Source organism: Piliocolobus tephrosceles, chromosome 9 (genome assembly GCF_002776525.5).
Source record: "Piliocolobus tephrosceles isolate RC106 chromosome 9, ASM277652v3, whole genome shotgun sequence".
Taxonomy (NCBI): Eukaryota; Metazoa; Chordata; class Mammalia; order Primates; family Cercopithecidae; genus Piliocolobus; species Piliocolobus tephrosceles.
This window is the reverse complement of record NC_045442.1, coordinates 125,332,955-125,341,224: the sequence shown is the minus strand read 5'-3', so window position 1 is coordinate 125,341,224 and position 8,270 is coordinate 125,332,955.

Sequence of the window (8,270 nt, the reverse complement as noted above, 5' to 3'; positions counted from 1 at the left end):
GTAAATCCAGAAAATGATGGCATTGACTTGGGGAAATAGGGAACCTAAAGTAGGAGAGAGGAAAGCAGTTCCCAAGGTAATGATGAAAGAAGTCTTGGTCAACAGCCATACAGGGGCCTGGAGAACTCGTGGTCCACACGGGAGCGGGAAGATAAGGGGCTTTCCAAAGTTATAAAATAATGGTAATTAACCGTGATATACAACTGACTCAGCTGAGACGAATACACAAAATGCCATATCATATAAATACTGATTACGGCTTTGCTTTTTAATGTTGCCTTAGGCCTAACTCGAAAGAATGAATAGGAGGGTGGGGTGTGGGGTGTGGGGTGTGGGGTGTGGGGTGTGGGGTGGGCGGGCAGGGGGTGGGCATGGGAAGGCCAAACTTTGTTTCTTTTTTTTTCTTTTTTTGAGACGGAGTCTCTCTCTGTCGCCCAGGCTGGAGTGCAGAGGCGCGATCTCGGCTCACTGCAACCTCTGCCTCCCGGGTTCACACCATTCTCCTGCCTCAGCCTCTTGAGTAGCTGGGACTACAGGCGTGCGCCACCACGTTCGGCTAATTTTTGTATTTTTAGTAGAGATGAGGTTTTGCCAGGCTGGTTCCGAACTCCTGATCTCAGGTGATCCAACCACCTCAACCTCCCAAAGTCCTGGGATTGCAGGCATGAGCCACCATGCCCAGCCCACTCTTCTGTTTTCCAGGAAGTCAGTGGATTGTCCAACGTTCTCTTTGTCTCTCCTGTGCTGGAGCATTGCGCTGGATCCTGTGTCTTAATCTTCTTGATTTCCTCTCTAGTTTTGGTGGAGCTTGTCTTGAAGTAGTTTCCTAAGAAAAGATACAGGGGAGATACCGTTTGTTAGGCCATGTGTGTCTGAAAAATCTTCATTCTGCATTTTTCTTTTTCTATTTTTCTTTTGAGACAGGGTCCCCGTTGCCCAGGCTGGAGTGCAGTGGCGCGGTCATAGTTCACTGTAACCTTGAACTAGGAGGGTGAAGCAATCCTTCCACCTCAGCCTCTAGAGTAACTGGGACCACAGGCACTCACCACCATCCACAAAAATCATAATTCTGTCATGCTGAATTGCTAGTTTGACTAAATGTAGACTTCTTGATTAAAACCCATTTTCCCTCAGAATTTCGGGGGCATTGCTACATTCTCATTTTCTTGTTTTGCTGTTGGTAAAGTCAGTGTCCTTCTTGCTGACCTGTTTTTCTTCTCTCTGGAAGGTTCTGGAACCACTGTCTGGAAGTTTCACGATATGCCGTGGACCTCTTCTCATTCAGCATGGTGGGCATTGGGGATGAACCCTCTTTTTTTTTTTTTTTTTTTTTTTGAGACCGAAACTCACTCTGTCGCCCAGGCTGGAGTGCAGTGGTGTGATCTCAGCTCACTGCAACCTCCACCTCCCAGGTTCAAGCGATTCTCCTGCCTCGGCCTCCCGAGTAGCTGGGATTACTGTCATGCGCATCATGCCTGGCAAATGTTTGTATTTTCAGTAGAGACAGGGTTTCACTATGTTGGCCAGGCTGGTCTGGAACTCCTGACCTCAAGTGAGCTGCCTGCCTCGGCCTCCCAAAGTGCTGGGATTACAGGCATGAGCCACTGTGCCTGGCCAGGGGATGAACTCTTTCAATCTAGAAACTCAAACCCTTCGATTCCGGAAATGTTTCTCATAATATTTCTTTAATAATTTACCCTCCTTCCTTCACTGTATTTCTCTTTCTGGGACTTTTACTAGTCAGTTTCTTTTTGGGTTGGTCTCTCTCTTTTCTCTTTTATTGGCCAAGCTCTGATCTAAGGCACTAAGGTATAGAGGTGTTTGAGTCCTGACCAGAGCCTTAAGGGTCTAGATTTATGTAAATGATGGAGCTGTACACGTTACTTTATTTATAGCAAGCTATTGTATAGATTTTGAAATGTCAAGATTATTAAATTCATAGTTCACTGTAACCTCGAACTCCTCGGCTCAAGCAATCCCCCCCCTCAGCCTCCAGAGTAGCTGGGACTACAGGCACATCCCACCATGCCCAGCTAATTTTTGTATTTTCTGTGGAGACAGGGTTTCACCATAGTACCTAGGCTTGTCTCGAGCTCCTGGACTCAAGGAATCCTCCTGCCTTGACCTCCCAAACGGTGGGGATTACAGGCACTGAGCCACTGCACCTGATCAATATATTTTTAAACATGGTCTTAGGGTATCAGCAAGCTGCAGATTTGATAACAGTTGGGTCTTTTTATTTAGTAACCACCCTTTTTTCCTCCTCTGTACTCACACAGTATTTCAATACCTCCTATTAAATCTCTATTATCCTCTTCTCTTCCTGTTGCATTTTTCTCCCACAACTTAAGTCTCAAGTCTAAGCAGCGAACATATAAGGTTTCCGATAAGCTAAGACAGTGTCTCTCCATGGATGGGTTCATGACAAACCCACGTGGGTCCCTGGCTTGCTGAAACCAGGTTTCACATGAGGGGAGGAAGTGGGTTGACAAGAAGGGGGTTGCTAAGGGAACTTTATTACTCATTTCTCTTGGAAAAAAGCAGAAGGAACAAATGGAATAAAAGTCTGATAATTTGGCAGACATGCTTTGCAGTTACTTGCAATACTGTACTTAGGTTCGGAATAAGGAACTAAGTAACAATCACTGATGCTGAATCGCTTCAGAATTAAGCTGATGGTGACAATAAACTCTCCCGGATGACTGCTATATACACAGGTATTGTATGAGGGTGCAACTGGATTAAGTCATTCTGAACTGAATTTTGCATAATTATTACCAAAATTTGGATTGAAAAGTAAGTTTACAGTTGGTATTCCTATTTAATTTTAGTTTTTGTCAAAATAATGTATGTACATAATTATAAAATCAACTAAGTTCTTCAAATACTCATAAATCAGAACAGCACTTTGCCTCCACCAGTCTCGTTCTCCAAAGGGAAACACATTCAGCTCTTGTTTTGTTTTGTTTTTTGGGTTTTTTTTTTTTTTTGCAGTTTTTTGTTTTGTTTGTTTTTGTTTTTGTTTTGAGACAGAGTTTTGCTTTTGTCGCCCAGGCTTGAATTCCTGGGCTCAAGTGATTCTCGCCGCTTGGCCTCCCAAAGTGCAAGGGATTACAGGTGTGAGCCACCATACCAGCCTTCAAGGGCAGTTCTGATGCCTAACACCCACTGATCCAGCTCAACAATATTGGATCACTTGAGGTCAGGAGTTCAAGACCAGCCTGGCCAACAGGGTGAAACCCTGTCTCTACTAAAAATACAAAAATTAGCCTGGCATGGTGGCATGTGCCTGTAATCCCAGCTATTTGGGAGGCTGAGGTATGAGAATCCCTTGAACCTGGGAGGTGGAGGCTGCAGTGAGCCGAGATTGTGCCGCTGCACTCTAGCCTGGGTGACGGAGTGAAACTCTGTCTCGAAAAAAAAAAAGTCTCCAATGCCTTCTGGCCTTCACAGTGGACATTGGCATATAAAGTTACGAACACCTTCACCCTTGCAAGGAGGATGATATGGAATCTTCACATTCTGCTGCATGGCACCAATTGTGCTGTTTTAACAACAATGACTGTGCAGAAATGAAGCCAGTGCTTTTTTCCTCCAAGCCTTTGGACAAAGCATGTTTTATGACAAAAATAATCCTTCTGGCTCACATGTCCTCTCAGGCTTCCCACTGCTCTCCCACACAGCCTCTCGCTCCGAGAAGCGAGTCCCCTCCCGCTAATGACAATTCTTTGGGCAGACCCAGAACTTGTTTCCAGAGACTGAAATACCATTTCCAACGGGGCGGTGCCACCAGATTTGCTGAGCTGTTTGGTGGCCCGTAGTGAGCTGATCTGTGTTGGATAAATTATCTTCCCTGGGTGTGACGGGAAGGAGAGGCTCAAGGCAGAACTCCTTTTTGAGACAAATGAATTTGGAAATATTAGATAAGGAGGACATAGTGGTATAACTTGTTTTTTCTAGTACTGAAAGATGCCACCTCTGTACTTAACTACGTAGAGTAAGAAACATTCAGGAAAGTATATATTTTTATAGCATTGTAGTTACCCATTGAAGAGGGATTTATTAAGTGCTTACTATTAGGCAGTATGAGAATTTGTTTAAAGTATTAGATACCCCAAAACCCTATTCAAAAAGACACAAATATGATTCTAAAATATGTAAACAACAATGCTAGTAAACAAATGAAGGTATAATATAATTTGGCCCAAGAAACCCGCACATTCAGAGCTTAGAGAAAATATATTATTTTTTCCCCCTTTCTGGCTTTTACAGCCTTATTAAAACAAAACAAAAAAAAATTCTGGTGACTGAGGATTCAAATTAAAAAAAAAAAAAAAGAAAGAAAAAAATTTTAATTCCAAAGCACAAACCCCTCACTGAAGCCACTGAACACTGTAATCCACCCCAAAACTTCAAAAGTTAACACTGGCTCGCACCGTTTGCCCGATCCTTGAGCGGCAGAGCGACTCACCGTCTGCAGCCAGGCCTGGACGGCACCGCTGGTCCTAAGTCCCTGAGCCTTCAGGTCTCAGTCTACCCAGCCAGAGACAACCGCTGTGCGTCCTCCATCAGACGGCAGAGCCACGACTTTGTGCCCACCTACAGAACTTCAGTTAATCTTGGGAATCTGAAATCATTCGTTTGATTTAGCAAAGTGTTTTCAGTTCCTTCAGGATTGTGCTTGTCTAAACCATCTGCTCTGAGTGAGTTGTAAGGACTCAGGTACGAAGCACCTTAAACACCCCAGGCTCAGGGGGTTTTGAACAGGCCCTGCAGGCCGGCAGAGGCCCTCTCCTCCTCCCCAGACAGCAGCGCTGTGGACCTTGCTGAGCTGGTGACCCGTCATCCCCAGCTTTCTCCGGGAAATCCCTTCTATAGGAAACACATTTCTCACTTCCCCAGCACCTAAGTGCCATCATTCTGTCTGATGAGATGAAAGTGGAAATATCTCCATCTTCTGGGGAAAGCTTTCATTTTCTTGGCAAAAGGAAAAACGCTGCCGCTGCAACTTCTGTGTCTGTCCCCGGCTTCAACCTTGAACGGGGGCCCGGTGCCTGAAGATGCAGGGGAGGGCTCAGACCGTGAGCAACTCCAGCTCACTGCAGTGGGGGGAATAGAACATTATCCGGCCTCTGCACCAGTCCTGGACTGCTCACCCTGACTTCTGCAAGAAAAAGAAATCCCTTTTTGTTAAGTCACAGTAAGTTGGGGTTTCTGTTACTTAAAAATAGACGTATACCTGCCGGGCGCAGTGGCTCACACCTGTGGTCCCAGCACTTTGGGAGGCCGAGGCGGGCGAATCACTTGAGGTCGGGAGTTCAAGACCAGCCTGGCCAACATGGAGAAACCCTGTCTCTACTAAAAATACAAAATTAGCCAGGCGTGGTGGCGCATGCCTGTAATCCCAACTACTCGGGAGACTGAGGCAGCAGAATCGCTTGAACCCAGGAGGCAGAAGTTGCGGTGAGCCAAGATCGCACCATTGCACTCTAGCCTGGACAAGAGTGAAACTCCATCTCAAAAACAAACAAAAAACAGACCTACACCTAACGGATAGGGAATTTGGTATCTGAAAGCCAGTGGTGCCAGGGAACAGACACTAATGTATGGCGTTGGCTAAGAGGAGGTGCAGTGGTGGGGCAGGGACCCAACTCCTTCAGCCTGGAAAATCAGGGTCCTACTTGATGGTAAATGATCAGTTGCATGCTCACCTGTTGTGAGACCTAGACACTAAAGCTGTAGCATAAAACAGTGGTTCCCAAACCTTTCTGCACCAGGGACTAATTTTGTAGAAGACAGTTTTCCATGTACCAGGGTTGAGGGATGGTCTGGGGATGATTCAGGCGCATTACATTTATTGTGCCCTTTATTTCTATTATTATTGCATTGTAATATGCAATGAAATGATTAAACAAGCCAACATAATGTAGAATCAGTGGCAGCCCTGAGCTTGTTTTCCTGCAACTAGGGCCAGCCTCCAGGAGACAGAAGAGGAGGTGGGCAGGTCACCAGGGCCAGCCTCTGGAAGAGGGAAGGTGTTAGGTTGGATGATGTGAGGAGAGAAGGCCTTTGCTATGGCTGCTCAAGCATGCGACCAAATAGAATAGACCAGGAATTTACAACTGTGTAAGGTAATTACATTGTCCCAGAAACCAAAGGGTGCAGTGGCTCACTCCTGTAATCCCAGCACCTTGGGAGACGAAGGTGGGAGGATCACTTGAGCCCAGCAGTTTGAAATCAGCCTGGGCAACACGGTGAGAGCCCATCTCTAAAAAAAAAATAAAATTAACTGGGTGCAGTGGCACGTGCCTGCTGTGGTCCCAGCTACGCAGGAGGCTGAGGTGGGAGGATCACCTGAGCCCCGGAGGTCGAGGCTGTAGTGAGCTATGATTGCACTGCTGCACTCCAGCCTGGCCAGCAGAGTGAGACCCTATCTCAAAAACAGCAACAAAGAAGCCCTCAGGCTGGCTAGCAGTAACCCCTGTCTGTTCAGGCCACAAAGCCATCTGCAGCTCCTGAACCCATACTCAGGAACTGAATCGCAAAACCCTACGTTCTCCATCAAGCATGTCCTGCCCTGGGCCCTCCTTAGATGAGGCCGTGGAGGACCCTCCCAGAGACCATGGAAGTCAGTGGGAAGGTCTGACACGAGGTGCCAGGCTGGCTCACCGGGGAGCTCGCTCTATCGCCAGGGCAGGGAGACCTCACTGCTTCTTTCAGCGGGATCTCGTGTGTGACTCGTTTTGTCTTCCCATCCTCTGAGTTTCTGAAGGGGGATTTTTATTGCAATGATCTATTTCCTCTTCCACCGTTGCTTATTCGATGTGTTGGTGGTGGGCTACTTGTCTTTGGGCTATAGCTGGTGGGATCACGAGGAACTCCCTCTGGACCCCAAGGGGACACTTGCATGTCATCTGGAGACACAGGACTCGGGCAGTTGGATGCCATGGCTCGGGTGGTCTTGAGGGTGGTCCTCCAAGCCTTTGGCGGGGGCAGTGTGTTATCTAGAAAGAGGTGCACTGGGGCTGACCTGGGAAAAGTCCAACCCGATTCTCATTCCCAAACCCTTTCTTGTATTTAACTTTTCAGAAACATTCCATCTGCTCTCTCTCTCAGCACCACTTTGCAGCTAATCAAGAAGACATAAGCGGACATCCACTGGGGGCGGGGAGGGGGTTCTGGGAGCGCCTAGCCTTCTGGATTAAAGAGACATATACTGCTGCCCGAATCCCAAATGCAGCGTGATGCCTGCCACTACCGCAGCCTGGCTGCAGCCTTGGGGAAGAGGGTGCGGGAGCTACAGAGGCTGTCCTTGACATGATTCAGCCTCCAAAGCAGGATTGACTGCTGCTGCCTCCAGACCTTCCTGTTTTGTGAGAAAAACAAATCCCAATGTGTTTAAGCCTCCATGAGTCAGGTTCTCATTTACATGTAGCCGAAAGCATTTCTGAAGTGTGCAAACACACTCGAGAGATAAGATTCTAACCCATCAGCAAAAACCATCAGGTGAAGCTGATGAACCTGTTTCAGTCAACACTGGTTTCAACTTAGTGATCTTCCCAGGGGGTGAGATTTGGGGTGCACTGAGGTGGCCTCCATATCCAAAATAATTCCAGCAGTCCTGTTATTGATGCCTGAACTTCTACATGCAGAGCCACACACAATCTGTGTGGTTTCTCCACACACTCACACACAGCTGTTAGGAGGGGCCTTGACAGTCGGGGGTGAGGACGGCAGCACGGGAGCTTGGGACAGAAAGCCAGGCTGTGGTTTCACGCATTGCAGATCCTATATCCCAGAAGCCATTTCTTTTTCTTTTTCTTTCTTTCTTTTTTTGTTTTGTTTTGTTGTTTGTTTGGTTTGGTTTTTTGTTTTTCTTTTCTGAGTCAGAGTCTTGTCTTGTCACCCAGGCTGGAGTACAATGGCATGATCTCAGCTCACTGCAACCTCTGCCACTCTGGTTCAAGTGATTCTCCAGCCTCAGCCTCCCAAGTAGCTGGGATTACAGGTGTGCACCACCATACCTGGCTAATTTTTGTATTTTTAGTAGACACAGGATTTCGCCATGTTGGCCAGGCTGGTCTTGAACTCCTGACCTCAGGTGATCTGCCTGCCTCGGCCTCCCAAAGTGTTGGAACTATAGGTGTGAGCCACCGTGCCCGTTACAAATCTATTTGTAACAGATTTAACTTTCAGAAAATTTCTCCATGTAATCCAAATCTTTCATTTTCCAGTACAGACCTCTTTCCTCTTAGCATTCTGTTCTTGAT